Source organism: Haliaeetus albicilla, chromosome 4, assembly GCF_947461875.1.
Source record: "Haliaeetus albicilla chromosome 4, bHalAlb1.1, whole genome shotgun sequence".
Taxonomy (NCBI): Eukaryota; Metazoa; Chordata; class Aves; order Accipitriformes; family Accipitridae; genus Haliaeetus; species Haliaeetus albicilla.
In genome coordinates, this window is record NC_091486.1 from 7,147,545 (window position 1) to 7,167,849 (window position 20,305).

At 36.7% G+C, this 20,305-nt stretch overlaps 1 long non-coding RNA gene across 1 annotated transcript in view; it reads left to right on the plus strand.

The window, feature by feature from the left end:
• Positions 1–20,305, plus strand: part of LOC138685037 (uncharacterized) — a 186,815-nt gene that overhangs the window by 2,736 nt on the left and 163,774 nt on the right. The gene's annotated exons all lie outside the window — the stretch shown is intronic.

Genomic DNA, 20,305 nt, shown 5'->3' on the forward strand with positions numbered 1-20,305 from the left:
GCTCATCCTCAGATATATAATATTCTTGTGTGTGTGGGCAAATGCCACAGAAGGGCATGTAAATTGTTGCCAAGCAAAGCAACTAAGACTTCCCAGATCTGGAGCCTCCAGCTGGTTTTAACAGAAGTTTAATTTCTTTTCCTGTACTTTTCATCCACTGCTCAGTCCTATTCCCTGCTATTCTCCCTTAGATTCCCATTTTTGTACCCTGAGTTTTTTTCTCCTCTCAGCGCTAAATTATAGTGCACCATATAGTACCAGCCCCTTGTGTCACATTAAGGTGAAATACTGTCATGTCAGGATGGATCAGTATTATTTGCATTACAGCAGCACTTAGTGGGTCAATTGAGATAAGTGGCCCTTTATGCCAGACATTTTACAAAACATATGAGACAAACACAGAGTTTGTAATCTAATTAGACAGGACCGAACATGGTAGAGAAAAAACAAGACAGGGTGAAATGATTAAGCACATGTACAGAACAAAGATTCTGGCAGAGACCAGAGAGAGGACCAAACTTTCCTGGGTCCAGAGTGAATGCCCTAAATTAAACTTCCTCAAACCAGGCAGGAGGCCCCACAGGAATATGGTCTTACAATATACACTACTTTCTGCCAGAAACCTGGGGATATTTATACTTTTCAAAGCTTTTCAGGGAAATGTGCTATGTTACTTTACTGTCTAAAAGAGATTAAAGCCAAAAGAAGAAAAACACTGTTGTAGACCTTCTTTCCTCCCAGCTTCCACTGGGACAGAGAAATGTTTCTGCTGCTCTGCGGTGGTGCCATCCTTCATTGGGAAGTCCTTTAGAATAGAATAGAATAGAATAGAATAGAATAGAATAGAATAGAATAGAATAGAATATTTCAGCTGGAAGGGACCTGCAACAATCATCTAGTCCAACTGATAATATTTCTATACTACAATCTGGAGCCCTCCTTGAAGGCTGACTTTTTCAAACATATTACCTAACGATTCTTAGGGGTTTCTGTATAGAATAATTTTACTTAAGAATGCTGTTAGAAAGAATAAGGAAGCATATTAACATATAGTTGTAAAAGGATTACTATTTGGAGATTTTAAGTGCTCTAATCTGGGCAGGCAACACAGTCTTTCCTCTTTCCAAGGTGATCAAGTTTCAGGCTGTTGGGACTTACACCTTAGATGATAAACACTTCAAAATACAAATTCTGTCTGCTGTATATTAAATATGAGATTTCCTGTGCTTCTGTTTGAAAGAGAGAATTTATTCTAGGTTATTGACCAGATTTCCTCACCCTTGTTTTGTGATATGAGGTGAACTGTCTGAATTCAGCTGCTATGCATGATGGTATTAACTCTCAGAGCATGTAAAATAGATTGTTTTCAGTATTAGGCATATGAGCAGTCCCACAGATTTAAGGGAAGTAGTTGCATATGTAAACATGCATTTAAATGATTTGCAAGATGAAGTTACAAGTGGAAGTCATTCTCTACCCAATAGGTAGCCACATTTCAATGGTGGAATTGTATATCCTAATAACAGATTCATTATAAACCTCTTTGAGATCTTTTTGGTGAAAGGAAACATTATACACCTACACACGCACGTGAGCACATTGCTGCAATATGTTTTCAAGATTCACAACAGGATTATATCACTAAAATAAGCTTTTTGAAAGAAATTCAAGACAAGAATATTAATTTCATCTATTTTTTTTAAATCAAGTTAATTATTTTTTTAACTTATGCTAGAATAATCAATGGCAAACAACCCAAGACAGTGTTAGTGTCACATAATTTCTGTTTTCCTTTCCTGTCTATTCTCCAAATGAGAGTGCTTTCTGGAGGAATCATAATAAATCCGTAATATCTCATTTTATTCTACCCTATTTACTTTTCAAAGAGCAAGCAAACAACATTGCAAATGTACTGACAAGATGTACGGGTGATTTTGCATTAAATAAATGCAAACCCTGATCTAGCTGATATGAGTCACAAATTTATGGACGGTTTTAAAAGTGTATAAAATTTCAGCAGGGAAGTTTTTAGTCTTTTTATAATATAGTGGCTTCAGAATTTGAATTCATTTTTGGAGTTTGAAATTCCAGGGTATTAAGGCATTACCAAATTTAGACTGACTTTTCCACCTTAACTTCTTTTTATATTTTTCTTCTGGGCTTTCTTCCTGAAAAGGGAAATAATAAAACCTGTTAAGCTGCAACAAACAACTAATTTCTTACAAGTTAGTGATACCACTCTAAAATTATTCAGTAATGTTTCAACAGAATGAGTCTTCACTTGAAAAGGTCAATGTTTTGAAACCAGCACTCTTCATTGTAAATTATATGCTAGTTTTGGCAGAAAGGTTTTAGCAAAGATGCAATTTCTTCTGAGGGAGGAGGGTGAGATTGTATGAATAAACAATGTTCTGGTGGCTATAGCAAAGAGCCTACCAGTGTTGGGTGAGTCAGATTCAAGTCTCTTTTTTTTCTGATTCAGTGAGAGTTTTGATCTGCTGTCTTTCACATCACAGATAAAACCTTAACCACCAAACTACTGGCTGATATGCAATTAGAATCTTCCCTGTTTATGCTTTATATAAACAAACATTAATTTTAGTAGAGACTTGAACTTAGGACTTCCAATCTTTGCCTGAGCTCAGCAGCTGTTCTGTGTGAGCCTTCTTCTTTCATTAAAAACAAATAAACAAACACTTAAAAGATTTTCAAGCAAAATGTGAAATGTGAAAACATTTGAGTTTTCCAACTTTCACGAGACAGACAAATGTTTCCCACACAGTTTTAGTCAGGTTTGCAACACATTTTAGTTCAAGGGAAGCTTGTATGTTAATAGCGTTAAAAAAGAATTATTAAATAGAATTTGCTTTGTATTGTCATGTTCCTTTCCCTCAGTTTCTCTTTCTGTGTTTGCTCTATTCACTGTTACATCTTAAAATGTATAGTAAGAACTTCAAAGCAGGTATCACATCTTCCTGTGGATATTTCTTCAATGCATAATGGCAGGATACTCACTGGAGACTTGTTGCAGCACCACATGACAATTTTTCTGCAGAATGGTGGGCTGCAAATTGCTGACCATCTTTGGTTACTTCCTTCTCAGTTTTCTCTAACACTTTAGCACCAGTTTCTTGTCCAAAAAATTCCCAGATTCCTTTCAGTCATCCACCCCTACAAATCTTCCACAGTTTTCTTTATTTTTCCTGTGTGTGTTGTTGAATTCATTCATATTTGCTACAACTCCACAGCTATGACTCTATAACTGTGTGCTGTGTCCCAGATTCTTTCTACTTTACTCTCTCTTCACTGCCATTGCAGTGTCACTGAGGATCACAAATAAGATGTCAAACCAGTGGTATTATTTGACATGCTCAATCAGGCACAATACCTGACAGCTACTACTGCTTCCAAGTTCATGTTCCCTGCTGCAATCATGACATGTTTACAGGTCTTTCAAATTAAACAACCCTTTCCCCTCCACACACATGTGTATAATGAGGGTTTTTTTTCATAATGAGAAGTGATAGGCAGTCTAAATAGAGGAATCAGTACTGGTGGCTGTGTATACAATTAAAAACAAGAACTACAACAGCCATTGTGCTGTGTTCAGATTTCTTTAGAAATATAGTTTCCCAGGCTGTAACTTAGAAACTAAATACATTCCTGCATGTGGAAAAATTTTTGTAATAGTGTCTAGTGGAAAAGATAGGTTTTTTGGTGAATTCAGTAGTTTCTTTTCAGATCTTGCTAAAGGATGAGAAAGCCTCTTTTATATTCTTTGCAAATCAGGATTCCTCTCCTTTCCCAAAGAAAAGTAAAATTAAACCCTGTATTTTTAAATGTAATGCCAAATCTTTCCTCTTCTACTCCCTGCTGCTCTCCAAAAAGCAATGAAACACAAAGGGGCGTACCCTTCTACAGACTTTTTGTTTCAGAGAGTGTGGAAACTTCCTTTTATACCAGAAAGCAACAATAAAGAGCAAACTTTGCTTTGTGGCTTATATTCATAAATTTGATAATGAAGCCAAATGCATAGTCTTTTCCTCACTTCAGTACCAAGTAACTTTTAAAATGCCTTTAAAAGCCACTTTCACAGAGGGAAGAACAAGCATGAAGTTCTGAATTTTATGTGGGCCCCAAACATAATCGTTTATAAATTCAGATAAAACTGGCATCTGAACATAATTTAGTTGGCTCAGAGAGAATAAAAATAGATTCACAGAAGAATCAATAGATTCTTCACTGAATGAAGATCAAGTTGCTAAGGCACATTTAGAGGGGAAAAACCACACCTCAATTCAGAATGTAAGGAAGACAAGTTGTTTTGAACTTTATTGCCCTTTTTGTTTTTGAGATTCTGTGGTGTTGCCTCTTGAAATGGCCTCCTGCTTCCTAGCTGATAAACAAAATCCTTAATTATGCTACTCACAAGAGTACGTTTCAACATCAATATTCCCCAAATTCTCTTGAGTTTCATGACAGCACATGGCTCAGTTGTCTCTGCGTAGTAAAAGCCCAATATTCCTTCTAACTCAGCATTTTATAGGACTGAACTTTTCTGTCATTTGTTGCAAAACTAACATTTTTAGCATGGAGCACTAAATATATAACTTTTAATAATGACTAAAATAAACCAGCACTGTCATTTCAGTAAATGCTTATTTTTACACCTGCCAAATATACAGGACAGGTAGCTGGATATTTACTGATTTTTGCACAATTGATATACTTTACCCATGGATTTGTGAGGTACACATGCAATTGCCTATTTTGTTCAATTCTGTGTATTTCACCCCCCAAAATCTTGTATTTTTCTTTTTCTTTTTTTTTTCTCCATTGTGCAACTTTTTGTAGGAAATAATACATATGGGAAAAATGGATTTGGGGAGAAATATTAAATTGAAAGCTCATGCTTTCATGTTTTATACCTAAGTTGACCTCTATTTATTCAGAATGTCAATTAACCCCTAAACAAAACATGCTTTTACTGTGTATCAAACAACATTTTTGTTTGACCATAAATTACTATTTTTTTCATATTTTTTCTGAGAAATGCAAGCATTCTACTGGCTGTTTTTTTCTAATTTTTCAATTTCACCATCCCACCAAAATCATAATTTACACCACTTTATTCACTACCATTAGCTATAATTGATCTAGTCTTTATAAAGTTTAAGTAGTTAAAATGTAAGTGTGCAGCTATCCTCCAAATAAAGTTAATTTAAAAGTGTACTGGTCTGTGTACACTAGATAATAAGCAATACTTACATATATAAGTATATAATAATATATGTGTATAATAGTAGTTAAAGTAATCTGTGCAGTAAGTATGAGTTTCTATTGGAAAATCTTCTAAGCAGAATGGTTCCTGAGTTTTGCTGAAAAGATAGGGGCTCACTGAATTTAATCTCTAAGAAATATTGGAGATTTGTACAATAAGTGATTCACTGTTCATTATGTATAGAAGTAAGGATATATAGCATATCGTGAATACCAGAAAAAAAGAAAAGATTCAAACACCTTTCAGGATTTTTGGAAGGATACCAAGCTGAGAGCACAGAACAGCCCTGTGATGATTTCTAATAGAGTTATGCTTGATATTTGAAATTTTGACATAGCCAACTTTTTCATTTTAAGACAATACAGGGGTTTCTTATCTATTTTTATTTATTTTGGCATCTATTTAGATTTTACACCTTTTTACCTATCAGTGTGTGCTTTAAGTACTGTAGTTCTCATTAGCACAGATTTTGCACTGTTGATGTTTTCATCTAGTTCATTTCTCCTTGCTGGCAAGCATTTTGTGTCTCAAGACGTATTATAATTTATAAGCTGAATAGCTTCCTTTTGCTCAGGGATTCGAGAGACCAGCATGGAAGTATCCTATTTCTAGAGCAAAAGCTCAGATGAATAATGTAGTATGACTAGAGTGTATCACTCAGTGATGGAGATGTTCTGTCTGTGTAGATAGCTTAAAACTGCTGGTCAGGAAAAGGTAGATTAAGGTAGATAATGGTCTTCTGAGTCAGATTTTCTCTGGCATAAGAGATATATAGTGATAAAACAGTGTTAAAATCATTTTGCAATACTGTAATTGGATGCAAACTTCAACTGAGATTTTAGCTTTCAACTTCTTTACCAAATTTACATAACACAAATGCTAATTAGTGAAGAAAATTATACAGTAAACTCTCATGCACAGTATGCTTAGACAAGGTCAAAATCCCAGTTTTATCAAAAGGTGAAAGTAGCTTCTTTTTTTTTAAACAGTGTATTGACACCATTGATTTGGAAAGATGTGAGATTTTCAGTAATTATATATCATGATACAGCATATTTACATACAGGTCTCATTCTGGATCTATTCATTAAAAAAGAATTTTCCAGAGTTTTCCCATACATATACTAAAAGCCCAATTTTCTTGCAACTCAGAGTTGCTTAATTTATTTTGACTCCTTCTTGTTTTATACTTTGACTACTTTACATTAAATACTTGAAGTTTAGAATCTGATCTTTTCATGTAGCTTTTTTTATGCCTGAGTATCTCTATTGATTTCAACAGAGCTATCCATAGTGGTATAGAAGCCGGTTCAGTAATGGTCATATCCAAAAAGCAGGAATTCACTGTGGAACAATTGCAACAGATCGTATTTAAATTCAGAAAATGTAAATAATAGTTTCCTAGTGAGCCCTGGTGGTAAAGATCAGGTAGCTACCAGACCGGACAGATATCTTGCACTTCAGTTGCATAATTAAGAACTGGGATTTTCTATATCCTTTGAATTTTAGTATTTCAAGGTGTTTTTACAAGCATATAAAGTAGTTTATTAAAAAGAAAAAGTTAAATATGTTTCTCCTGGATAAATACCTTGAATTGCCTGTAACTGCCAAGAAAAACTTGAACATGAAGTGTGTTATCTCAAAGTCATTGGCAATCATGGCTGAAACTAAAAAATGTCTACAAAGAACACAGTCAAAGATCAGATTTGTCATCTAAAACATCTGTTCAGTCCTGCAAGTTTTAAGTTAACAGAAGACAACACCAGCACCTCCTCAAAATGAAGAGAGTCAAAGGAAGCCATGATCTCATAAACATAGAATAGCTTGAGGCTATCCAAGGTTCTCTGAGTCATATCTGCCTAATGATAATTTTAAGGTCACTGCTGAATACAGTCAGTTTATTTTGAGAGGGAAGAAACAACACCTGGTAAGAAAGAAACAGAGAGCAATTGGCACAATGCATAACTCCAGTTAATCAAAGTGCCTTTGAAATACTTTTGATTTGTAGCTTTGGTATTCTGGTGTTCTAGAAACCTGTTCTAGTTTTTCATCCAGTACTCTATGAAGGAGTCTATGAATTCCATAACGTCTGGATAGAGAACAATTTAATTTTAATACTTTGATCAGTCTTTGTTGACAAAGTTTCATCAACCATTACTGAGGTTAATTTTTTCTACATACCGTTGTCAGTATGGCTTCTCTGAAACCTCTTTTAAGCACCTGTATGCAAGTGGTTAATTTGCATCAACAGAGATAAAAAAAGCAAACCAAAAAGTTCAAAACACACTGGAGGAAAACCTCCCATCTACGCTTTAGAAGAGAATATGTCTGTCACCTTTGCTGAAAACAGTTTATGGTGGCATGATTTGATTAATGTAAAGAAACCTATAAAAGTAGGTCCTTTCCAAAGTGTTATTTCTGGTCCTGAGAAAAGAACTCATCTATCCAACTTAGGAAAGGAAGAAATAAATAGGATTAACCTGCAGAATGCAGGCTGCAGAATTTCATTAGATAATTCTCATGTCAAGTCTAGTAACACTTCACCAAAATCATGTATTGCTAATAAGTACATGCAAGGAAAAGACCTTTCACAGACCTTGGAGTTACAGGCTAACTCAAAGCCTAGAACAGTGTGGGGGGGGGGAATTTTGTGTTGGTGTGATATCTTTGTCAGAACAGCTGCATAGAAAGTGAGGGAAAATAAATCTTTGTCTATAGAAATAACTTCCATAGATGTGTCTGAGAAAGCAGAAAGCCTAAAGAAAACCTAAAGCTAATGACAAGACTTTTTGACTAGGTGTGCTATACATGTACACATGTGCAGAAAAAGAACGTTTATAGGCAATGAAGGCAAACCACTGATGTAGGAGGAAGTTCAATGTCAAGAGAAATTTGAGCTGGTGCCAGAATGAATGCTGTAATGTTTTTTAGTATGTTTTAAATAAAGGTTTGCCCACAGTGTTTTAAGAAATGTGTACGTATCCATCTGCAAAAAAGCCAGCTCTCTAGGAAGCTGTTCTATTGTAAAGAATCTACTCCTGCCTTTAATGGAAATATGTAAGTTCTCACTTTCTTACGTGGAACAGAAGGATCCACACCCTCTGAATACTTCCAACTACTAGTTTTCTAGACGTGGTCCTATCTAAACTCACTGTATGGCATCCCTGGCTTCTACCCTTGTGAGCTCAGAACTGCCTTCCTTCAGCCCAAGGAAGGACTGTTAACACTGAGCCCTGAAGTTAAGAGAACTAACTGTGCTTTTACTCCATCAGTACTATCTGCTTCAGGTAAATTGACTTTCAAAATGTCTGACATGAAAGCTCATTCTAGGCAAACTTCGAATAATCATCCAAGATATGATGAAGATAAATAATTTCAAAGGCTTGTTTTCATTAGCGAAACCCAGCTATTAACGGCATGATCTCTTTTCCAGTGAAGGGAAAGAATTCCCTTGTACTTGCCAACTGTTTATCTCAGTTAGTATTTATTACCTTTCACTTGCTTCTAGTTCCTTGGCTACTCATGTGAGTAGGCATGGATAGGTCTTATCCCATAACTGTGTGCACCTTGTCTCAAATGCTTTTACCCGAGCCTGGGTATTTGTCTCTTTTCTACCTAAATAAACAATCACAAGAGGAACTGAAAAAACTACTAGTTCATGAGAGTTCCTCACCAGTAGCAAATATATTTACTTATGAAAAACATGGATGGTGACATTGTGTTTCTGTTGGCTTATTTAAAAAGGTATATCTATCAATATTTTTCTTTGAAATAAATAGAATGGTCAATATTACTTGTTCTTCTCTCTTTGCACTGAATAATAGAGTACGGATGTGCAACAGGGCTTTCAGAAAAAATATAGTATATAAAACCCCCACAAGAAGAGTGGAGGTTTGTGCAAACACATTTGTACAGATAAGGGATGCCTCCGTGAACTTCAGAGTATAGAACTGCCAGAATGGTTCCTGCGAGCAGTTAGGGACAATGCTGAAAGAGAAAAATCTGTGCTCCTGATAGTACAACATTTTAGTTCATAGGAAAGTTGCAGTTATATAGTATGGCATGCTGGTTAATACAGCCTTAATTAGTTCTTTTTAGACCCAGGCAACCTTAGAAGTGTAGGGCCTGTATGCTATTGCTGACCATTGTGTCTTACCTGAAAGAAAGCAAATTAAGAATGGTGTTAGTGCTAGCCATGAAGATAAGGCTTAAGCTGAGCAGCAATAATGGCTGAACACCTGCAGCATTTGAAGCTTTTCCAATTCATATGTTATAAGGGGTCTTTCATGCAAATAATAAATTGGATGGCACTTAGATGAGAAGTACGAGTTGCAAGAGAGGAGTGTAGATGAGACAGCACAAATCCATATGCACAACTCACTCAGACATTTGCCACAGTTCGAGGATTTCTGTAAGCAGTAGATAAAGAACAATTTGATTGTAAAGCATGAGCTGTTAATATTCAGCACTCCATAGATGAATTTTGATGTCATTGAGCAGATTCATGACACCCACAACATGGCAGAAAATGCGATTAACAAGACAAAAATGCAACACCTATGGACAGGCCATCTGGTCACCTGGATATCCAGACCAAAAAGAACTTGCATGGTATCAGAAACAAGAATTAAATCTTACCATAAACTGACCTGACCATGAAAACAATGATGAAAAAATGAAGATAAAATTGGGGTTTTCTTTTTTATTTTCTTTCTTTTTTCTTTTCTTTTTTCCTTTTTTTCTTTCTGTACTTTCCCATTGGGAAGCAAGGACATAAAATGATTGACACTGTTACTAGGAATAACTCCTGAAATACTGGAATGGGTAATAAGTGTCTGATAAGAACTGTGACCTGAGACAGAATGAGGCTGTAGAGTGAAAGGATCAAAACATTAATAGCCATTAGTGCAGAACAAATACAAAACTTCAAGGTAAAGGAACTGGGAAGCAGAATAGGCAGACACTATCTGAGAAAGCAGACATTGCGGTTCAATGTAGAGAAAACAGACAAAAGGCAGGAAGAAAAATGCTTAGCCTGAAATACTACTGTGGGCAAAGAAAGTATCCCAGTGTTTGTTCCCTGAAGAAAATGAAAGTTGAAGCATGTGCAAGCACGTATACAGAATACCAAGAAAGAACACAAGTTGTGTGACAAGATTGTCTCCAAGGTTCTCCATATGCACACTTATTATCCAGAAAAAGCTGACTGCTATTTTTGTCAGTCTGCTGTAAGACCCATAACAACTTGGGTTCTGGCTGACTGACAGAGCTCTAATCTTGTTCCAGCAACACTGATAAGCAACTGATATGTGACCATGAGAAGAGAACTTCAGCATTGCAAGACCAGTGGACTGGCTGTCAAAAAAATTCCTCACAAGATGATATATTGTTGCCTGAATTTTTTAACAACTGGCACAGAAATACCTTACCTTCCAAGAAAACTGCCTCCCAAAACAGCTGAATAAATCTCAGATAAGCCATCAACTTGACCCACCATAGGAATGTTTCACTTTTTTCTAAAATTGTTACATGCTTTCATCTTTTTCTTCTATTTTTTCTTTTATTTTAAAATGACTTCTAAAATGTCTCCTAATGAAAAAACAAAACTAAACAACTGTATAACATAGACCAGAATGTTTCTAGTATTCCAAAACTTGTTGAGTTCTCTCGTTACCTGTCATTTTTTTAGACATACCTAGACAAAGTTTGACCTGAAATCACGGATAACTTCAGTTCTGTTCAGAACCAAGTAAATAAGTATTTGGCCAAGGGAATCAAGGAACATGTGCCACAATAATGAAAAAATGTGCCTTGATAGTGAGTAGCGGGCAGAATTCACTGCTCTGGAGTGAGGAACTGATTCCACTTTCCATATGAGAGACAGAACAAAGCCTGAGTTTGCAAAGCTGTCTAGGAGAACCAGAGAGTTTGCAAGTCCTCTGGTTTTGAATGTTTATGAAAACAAAGCTCTCTCTGAATTATTGTGTTACTTTCATACCTCACATTTTTACAAACCCCAGTCTCTCTTCTAACAAAATCTCACAAGTGACACAATTATAAAAGTAGGCTAACAAACACTAAAATTGACAGGATATAAAATGTTCTCAGTTCAGTAGCTTGGATATAAACTAAAAGCTAAGAAGACAGCACATGTTTCTGCACTTGAAAAACTTCCCCCAGAATCTTTTTTCAGGGACAGCTTGAAAAGACAAATTGTACTGGAGTTTTTCAATCTGTCACAGTAGAGGACAGCTTCTGAGCTGTAGAGAGATGCCTTCAAATGAATCATGTATCATTTTATTTGAGAATTTATAAACCTTTCTAGTTCAGTTGTGTTTCTTCTCTCTCCAAATATCAGAAATGCACCATCCAACTCTAATCTAAGTACATACTACCAAAACAACTATATTAATCCAAATCAAGTGTTGGAGTACCTCATCAGTTGAATTTTGTGTATTCTTTCATACTAGTTCTCTCTTCAAAATTAAAATGTCAATGTAGAGCGAAGTGAGGAAGCATCCATGCTTTAGTGGGAACTCCAAGCTGAAGATGATAGCCCATACTGTATGAAGCTGAAATCCAGGCTCAGTGGATCTCATTAGAAGAAAAGTATGGTAGAGGTGAAAGGTTATTGTCGCTCTTGTGAGAAGAAAGAATGTGTAGAAGACCCTACACAACAGGTTAGTTTTAAGGATAAGGAAAAACTCTACCAACCTCTGACTTAAAATATGTGGATTTAACCTGGGAGTTTTTTCTGTTTATGAGAAATCTGTATCAGTCCACAAGAACTGATAGAATATCATCGTGCTCTGGCATGATGTGCATAAAATTGAAAAAGAACACAGTGTTTTCTGATCAAATGATTCAGTATAAATGTAACTTCTTTGGTGGTTGCCTATGCAGTACTCATCTATGATCATCTGTAGGGTTGTCCTTTCATATGAACTCTGTTCTAGCACAGTGTCATGGATGATAGCCTTTACAATTTGGTAAAGTTCTTAAAAATGACTATTTTACAACTCATTTTCTTCTTGTTGTGATTCTATGGAACTATGCTCACTGGAGGTTTTATTTTCCTTTCCTTGAGGAAGTTTCATATATATATTATTTTTCAGTTAAGCATTTTGATTAACTGAATCACTGAGACTTTCTGTAAGTAAATAAAGTAAGTGAATAACAATATTCATGTTTTATAAATGGGGAAGCTGGAGAACAGAGAAGGAAATTGACTTTCATGGTGAGTGATATTGTCCGTGGCAAGGCTGGGAATAGAAACCAGAGACCTTTACTGCCAGTTCCACTCTAATCGATGGAGACCACTGTTCCACAGGTGACATCCCCACATCCCCCCACAGAGCTACACAAAAACAACTTCAGCAGAGCAAAATCAAGCATTCACAAGATATGAAATCACAAACCAAGGACACTCATGTAACTTCCAGTTCCAGTCTATAGGCGCCTGTTCTAGTCTATATTTTTCCTACCACCCTATTTTTCCCCCTGCTCCGGTCAATGTTGAACATCATCTTTTTCCACAGATACTGAGTACTATATCATTGCCTGATTCCAGTTCAGCTGCATGAACCTGTCCTATCCCAGAGTGCTACAGCCCATTCAGACTAGCTGTAATATGAAAGTCTAAGTAGATTTTTTAAAAGCACTGGCTGATGCAGGATCCCATCATAACCCTTCCCTACTATTCCTTATTTTTCAGTAACTTACTTTTATTTTTAAAGTCACTATCCTTGTGGGTTTGTACAGATAGTATGATAAGTGATGCATTAAGTCACCTTCAGTTTCATGCAATTCTATTGCAAAATAGTGGAAGGTGATACTTTGGCAGTCTTTTGGAGAAAATAAAAAAAAATGCATATCTTAATTCTGTTTCTTTTGAATTTTCAAATATTAGAAGAGAGTTCCAGAAATGGACACATATAGAATTCATCAAGTTATAAAAAATATTCAAAGAAATTGTTATTAAAGTGAGAGAGTAGAAAGGCTGTAATGCCTTAAGGGAAAGGAAATGTGTAGTGGAGTTGTTGTGATGGTATGTAACACAACACCTTTCGTTTGGGATGATGGTTTGATGGTGTAGTAAATTAGGATTGTGAACTCCTAATGCCAGATCAGAAAAAAATCTTGTGTTCCAGCTGCAAACCATCATCTTGTGTAAACTGCATTTGTTAGTGAAGATGCTGTCTGTCTTCACGACGAATAAACATTATCATTGGTCTGGATAATTCAACAGAAGTACAATTTGCATCCATGGCTGATGTGGATCAGATTTATATGGCAAAGTGATTTGATACTGTACAGATCTTGTGTTAGTGTTTGTGGAGTCACAGCTTGAGTCAGAACGAACAGTAATGACCAGTCTGGAAAGAATCCCAATGTCATCACTTCTACCATGGTAAAAGTCTCATCTAGACATGGTGTTTCTTCCATTCCCTTTCTGGCTCATTTCTTTGACCTGTCCGTCAACAGTTTTTTGAATATGGTCCTTGGTTATCTCTTAGGCCTTCTAGGTGCCTGTCTGTTCCCAGTTGTTGGTCTGTTCTTGCTCCTCTGTTTTCAGTCTCATTCTCAACAGATGTGTTATGCTTGTTCATTCTGCCTCCAGTATAAGACCATTCCTTCCCAAGAACCCGTATACCAACAGGATCTTTATTCAAGTTGATAGGAAGATTCAAGTTCCTTATACTGGTGATAGGCAAATAAGTCAGTAAATTGCTAGGGACATTCTCTGATTGTGTTTAAAGTTTTAGTTAGAAGAGCTACTTCCTGAGCTCTTACCCCATCTGCCTTTGGACAGACCTAGGTGTTTCTTTTAAAAATATACTCTTGCAAACTTTACACCAGACGGCAAGCAGAGCTTGCTGACCCCTTACCAGCATGTTAGGTTGAGGAACCCCACATAGCAGCTTCTGTTACTGTTTGGGGGTGGGAGGTGAGCTGGGTTGTGCAGAAAAGCTGCATGAAATGAGCTAAGACATTAAATAACAAGTTTCAGCCCAGAGTAGGATTTTTATGCCTGAATTATAAACCTCCTGTAATAGAAACTGTAAGGGAAATTCAAACAGGCTATTAATTGTAGCAGTGCCAATATGTTAAGATTAATAAGATTTTCTAAAGGTATATACTAAGCAATTTCAGTTCCTTTTACTTGCTTCATTAGAACTGAATTCTTCATAGATGCATTTTCAATAAACGTGTGTGCTGATTTAAGAGCTCGTGTATTGGAGTCAGTCACCTCTGCCAAGGCTCAGAAAGCACTACGTTCCTAATGCCGCCGGGGTTATACTGCTGTTACATGCTCCACTATGCCTTCGGCTTTCTATAATCTTCATCTGACCTGTGGTAAATCCATGCTGACTGTTCTCACCCTCAAGGAAATGAAGTGAGATTAAGGCTTCTAAGGGTATAAAGTTTTGAAAATTAATCTCATAGTCCTGAAGCCTCTTGGCTGTTTTAGAAAATGGTACAAGTCTGCTGGTCATGATATTTTGTTCAGTTGACAAAACTGTTTTGAGGAACTGCTGAAACTTCTCCTTTGAGAAGGGCAGTTTCAGTTGTTCTTGGTCAACGAAGGTTTCCCTGAAATCCTGCCTGAAATTTCAGAGAGAATCAGTTCAGTATTATCCATGGCATGGTGGCTCTGTCACACAGCAAGAGAAGAAAGCTGGCTTAAGTCTCTTCTCTGCCTGGTTCAGATCAAGGATTTGAGTCTCAGCTGAGACTTTTTCATCACAGCACTCACTTCACTTGGTCCAATTTTTTTTAATATTTACATGAACTAGAACAGTTCTTAGGAAAGACACTGAAAAAAGGAAACAAGGATTGACTTTTTGTTTTAAAAAATTCTTTGAGTGGGGAATCTTTTACCCAGATCTCATGCTGTAGGAGTAGATTGAGTGAAGTTCACAACACACATGCATAAATATGTGAGCCAGAAATCAAGGCAAAAACCGGAGAAAGCTTAACCTAAAGTGATAGTCCTAAACACATTTACAAAGGACACACAGCAGAATTCTAGACTGAATAAAGAACTGTGTCTATGAAAGCGATTCTTGTCATTGGAAGAAGAGAACAATTTTGTTTCCATGAAGAATCAGCCACATTGGTTTCTTTCTAGTTGTGCATGAGGTAATAAGGTTTATTCCGTTACTGGTTCTCCGGTGTTCTTACTATGCCAAGCCTCTGCGTATGCTACTGTAAGCAGAAATTTTTGTTACACCACTGTAGAAGTGCTTGCCATTGTATATCTGGCTGCTTAGGTATATTTGGGGAATAGGCATCTCTGCCAGAAACAACTGAGTAAAAAAAATATGTATCAGCATAAATGGTTCCCTATTTTTCCTGAATATTCATATTCTCGTGGGAAGTATTTTCACAGTCTTCCTTTAAAGGAATGAAGTGCTTGGAAAGCCTAGAGGGACAAAAAACATTTCCTCTGACTAAGCATCCCTAAATCATTAAACATCATTTTCAGAATACACAAAACCATCAGCTACTTCATTTGACTTGTTCCATAAAGTATTCTTTTTCTGCCAACCTGTTCTTTCCTTAGCTTCTCTGAAAAAGGTATTTCCATTCTGAAGCCAGTTGCAGAAAAATTAAAGAATCCCATCAATCAAATAAAAAGAAATATCAACTTTATAACAGATGAAGTTAGGCTATCACAAAAGAAAGAATAAAATTTCTCTTTTGTGTTCATCAGTGTTTCGTTGTATATTGTTATGAATCCAGAACATTGCTTATTTCTAACTGTCCAGGAGCATACGCAAGACAGTAACTTCTCACTATTTCCAGCTGCTAGGTACCTACCACACCGTATTTGGCACTTTGAATTCCAGGAGGTTTTTCTCAAGAGATCCAAAGACCAAAAATAAAACCTGTGCTTTATAGCTGCCAGGCTACTAGAATCAGTGAAGCTATTCCAATATACACAAGCTGAGGATCTGGCCTGTAAGAGGCAGTGGTGTCCATCAGTACAAGAGCACTGTTAGGAAGCATTTATACTGGCACCAGATATGCTCCCTCTTTGTTTCTTGCTCATTTTCTCTGCACTGAAATTATGGAGCTTTTTTCTTAACTGCTATTCATTACAGTTCTCTCCTGGAAAAATACCAGTAATTTAAAGGTTAATAGAATGCTGATGTCACTGTAATTAGAGCAGAGGAAAAACATTTCTCTAATTACTGTTAATGCTTTCTTGCTGTTCAACCAAAAAGATATGGCCCCCAGTCTGAGATGGAAGGTGGGTGTAGAGATCTATGTGAGCGAGAACTTGTGACAGGGTGATCAGACTAGTGCAGAAATGATGCCTGAGTCATTTTGGAGCATGTTGGAAATTGGTCGTTAAGCAACCCACCTGGGAAAAATAGAAGCCAAAATGTCAAGGATGAGCACATCATAAAAATGTAGTTTATGGAACTGGCTAGCCTGAAAAAATTCAAGACATACAGTTAATCAAAATTCATTTTTTGATTTTCACTACACTGCCTTACAAATAAACCCATTACTTTAGGAGGTGTACATTTTCAAAAATGCATAGTGATACTGCAGAGCTGTCCATGCAAAGGAGCCTGTGATAATGACTCCCAGGACGGGGCTGGAAGTTGGTTGCACCGGGATCATTATTCCTAAAGTGGTCGGTTGGTGCTGTGCCTGGTCACATGCACCAGCAGCTTCCCATGGAGTAAGTTAGTGCCTTGAAGTGCACAATGAGGTCTCCGTTCTGCCTCACTAGGTGGGAAGTGGCATTTCAGAGCTCACTGGATTAGCTGTAAGCAAATGGAGTAGCTGAGCTTGGGAGGTTTTCTGTTCTGCTGATAGAAGACCTCTGCCTGAATGGCTGGAAAAGACCCCCTGCTGCACTACTCTGGGGTACCCCAGGGTGGAAATAGAAATCTCTCCCACTGATTATTATTACATCCAGATAATGGGTCCAGCTATCTTTATGTGACGTGGCCAACAGCAGTTTATCAATAAGAACGATCCTTACTACCTAGCAGGGTGCCCTTATTGAATGAAGGGACATAAGGCCATATCCTGGCTGCCCTGTGCTCTGCAAGTTGTTAGCCTCCCTGGCAGTGCTGAGGGAACACAGCCTGTGTCAGACCGACCTCCGTTGCCTTGCTTTCAGTGCCTAGATTCACTCTTGGTTTAAACTAAGGTATCAGGCTATGTGTGATGTCAGAGGTTTTGCTGTAAGAGGGAGAGTGCAGTTTGTGTGATAAAGTGTCCCAACCACACTCATGAACACATGAACACATCTCAAATGAACACATCTCAAATCCCTTATTACCCGTAATGACTATATATTTCTGAGCTGCACTGTTAGTTCAGCATGTTTTCATTTCTTTCTTTGAAAGAAGGAAAGATTTACTTTCAAAATCTGTTAAATTATAAATCTTGCCATTGTGACTTCGGATTCTTAGATTTCTGAGCTCCCACTTTACGTTTCACTATCTGTAGTTTGTCCTGTGTGGCTGACTTGATCATGATGGAGATTTCTGTATTTTGAAGAACTCATATTTTTGGATAACTTTTAATGCAGATCTTACTGGTCAGTCATACTGTTTTAGTCTAGTCCACTTGTTTCCTTTCTGGATTATAGGTCCTTCTAATTTGTTAATTATAGTATGCTTAAGCAGTCTCTAAGCTGGGCCTAAACACTTTAATTCACCTACTTTTGCCTTTTGGAAACTTTTAATGGCTGCCTTCATCTTGTAAGTTTATTTCTTCTATTTTGCTAGTTTCTAACATGGCTTTTTTGAGCATCATCATCTTAATTATAGACTGTGGTCAGCAAGAATTACTGGCTGAGGCCTGTGCTCCTTGAACAGGTTCCTCAGCTCTGTCTGTTATATTTGTACAAAGCTATAATGTGGACTTCAATTATTAGTGTTTAGCAAAACTTTCACATGGCAGTATAATCTTGCAATGTATAGAAATACTTTTTTGCTATTTTTTTAATGTAGATGGAAATTAAATTTATAGTTATGCAAATTTCTGTAATGTTGAAAGAGCATAAAAAGAGAATAATTTCTGCATTGTAGAAGCTGTTTCAAGAAATGTCAAGAAATTCCTTTACATACCTTCCAAATGGATGGTTTATATGCACACACCTGAAGTCACTCACTTCTGGCTGATCGATCCCCTTGATTTCCTTCAGCTTTGAATATATTTTTTCTTCACACACAAACAAACCAATTTATTTTATATAAGTATGTGTATATGTATTTAATGTGCAGAAGTTCAAAATTGGTGTTTTCTTGCTAGAAAAAGTGTTTGTTTGCACACACCTAAGACCTTAAGAAAAAAAACATCCACAAATAAGTCATCATATGAGTTTTGCTAACTTTAATGGAGTTGCATTTGCACAATTACAATGAAATTCTACCTCTGATGGATCCAGAAATCATCAGACTACCACTGAGCAAGCTGGTGCAGTGATAGGGCAGAGTGCAGCATTGTGAAGACATACTAACTTCCTTCTTTAAAGCAATGTAACACTGCTAGCATGGCACTGTGCTTAGGCTAATTAGCTCTGTCCTGCAGAGCTGGCTCATTCAGTAGTAGCTCAGGTATCTCTGTGTCCTGTAGTATTGTACAGTGCAGACGTGCCCTAAGAAACTAATCAATGACGAGTAGAAAAGAATAATAAATTTTGCTATTGCTATTTTTACTATCAAATATTTCCCAGACTCCCTTTGGTAGACCCATTATTAGTCACCTCATAGCTTGCATGTGTCACAGTAGATGTGGATTTTTAAAAAAGAGTTTGCAAAAAAATAGCTATATGTTTCAGTTCAGGGCTGGCATCCCCTGGAGGAGCTTGGAATGAGAGAAGCAGCAAGTGCAGGTGAAGGTCAGAAACACCGGAGAGAAGTTGGATGATGTGATAATAGACAGGAGCAGATAACAGTAAAAGTTTCATTGCAAAGGGAACAAGCATGCTAGATTAGGAGGAAGATAAATAGGCCTTTGAAACTTCAAATCTTCTCCTTTCCAATTTAACATATGAAAGTGAATTATATCTGAATGCTTATGGGGATCTAAAACTGAAAAATAGCCAAGGTTCTTTTCTGACTTTTTTTTCAGTGTTCCAGTAGCTCAGTTTTCACTTTGAAACACAAGTGGCAAGGAAAATTCTCATAATGTGATCTGTACATTTTAGAAAGGCATGTCCTCCAGAGATGATTATTACAACAGCAAGTATTCCTTTCTTGTATCATCACTGAAGTGATCAGGACTCTTGTACCGACTCAGAATGTTGTACCAAAGTGCTCCTAAGTGATTTTAATTATTTGGAATTGCAAATAAGTTATAGTTTAGCTGTACTAAGTCAAATGTAATACTGAAACTGCATCCTTGAGTATGTATTTCTGTACTACTTCTAAGTAGACTAAACTATTTGATTTTTACCTGGTGGTGTGTCTGTAGTCTGCATTAAATTGTGATCATGGTTAAAAATCTGAGAGACCTGAGATCTGCATGGTCTCAGGCTTAGTACAGGCCTTTTTCGTACAGGCCTTTTTCATACAGGCCAGACTGATGAAGAGTTGTAACATCTGAAGACTTAGTGTAAGTTTATTATAATGTTATTATAGTGTAATTCTTTTTAATCTGTTTTGACTGAGCATGATATGGAGTATGGACCAAATAGGTTAGACATTTCAAACAAAAACAGAAATTGGAGGCATTGTACCTCTTATATAGATCCAAGAGTTCTTGGCAATTCAGGTAATAAATGCATGGGAGAATGAAGGATAACCTTTTTATCTGAACAAAACTTGTGCCTTCAGAAACCTGGAATTCTGCTTCAGTTATCTGTAATTGCTGTATTTCAATGCAAATATTAAATGAATCACTTTAGTACAGTGGGAAGATCACTGTTCAAAAGGTGGTACATCCCCTCACTTTTAGGTTTAGTTTTCGGCTCCAGCTTTTTCTAGCTCTCACTTCTGTTTAGACTACATCAGGCTAAATTGAAACTAATCATAGGCATGCAATATGGCA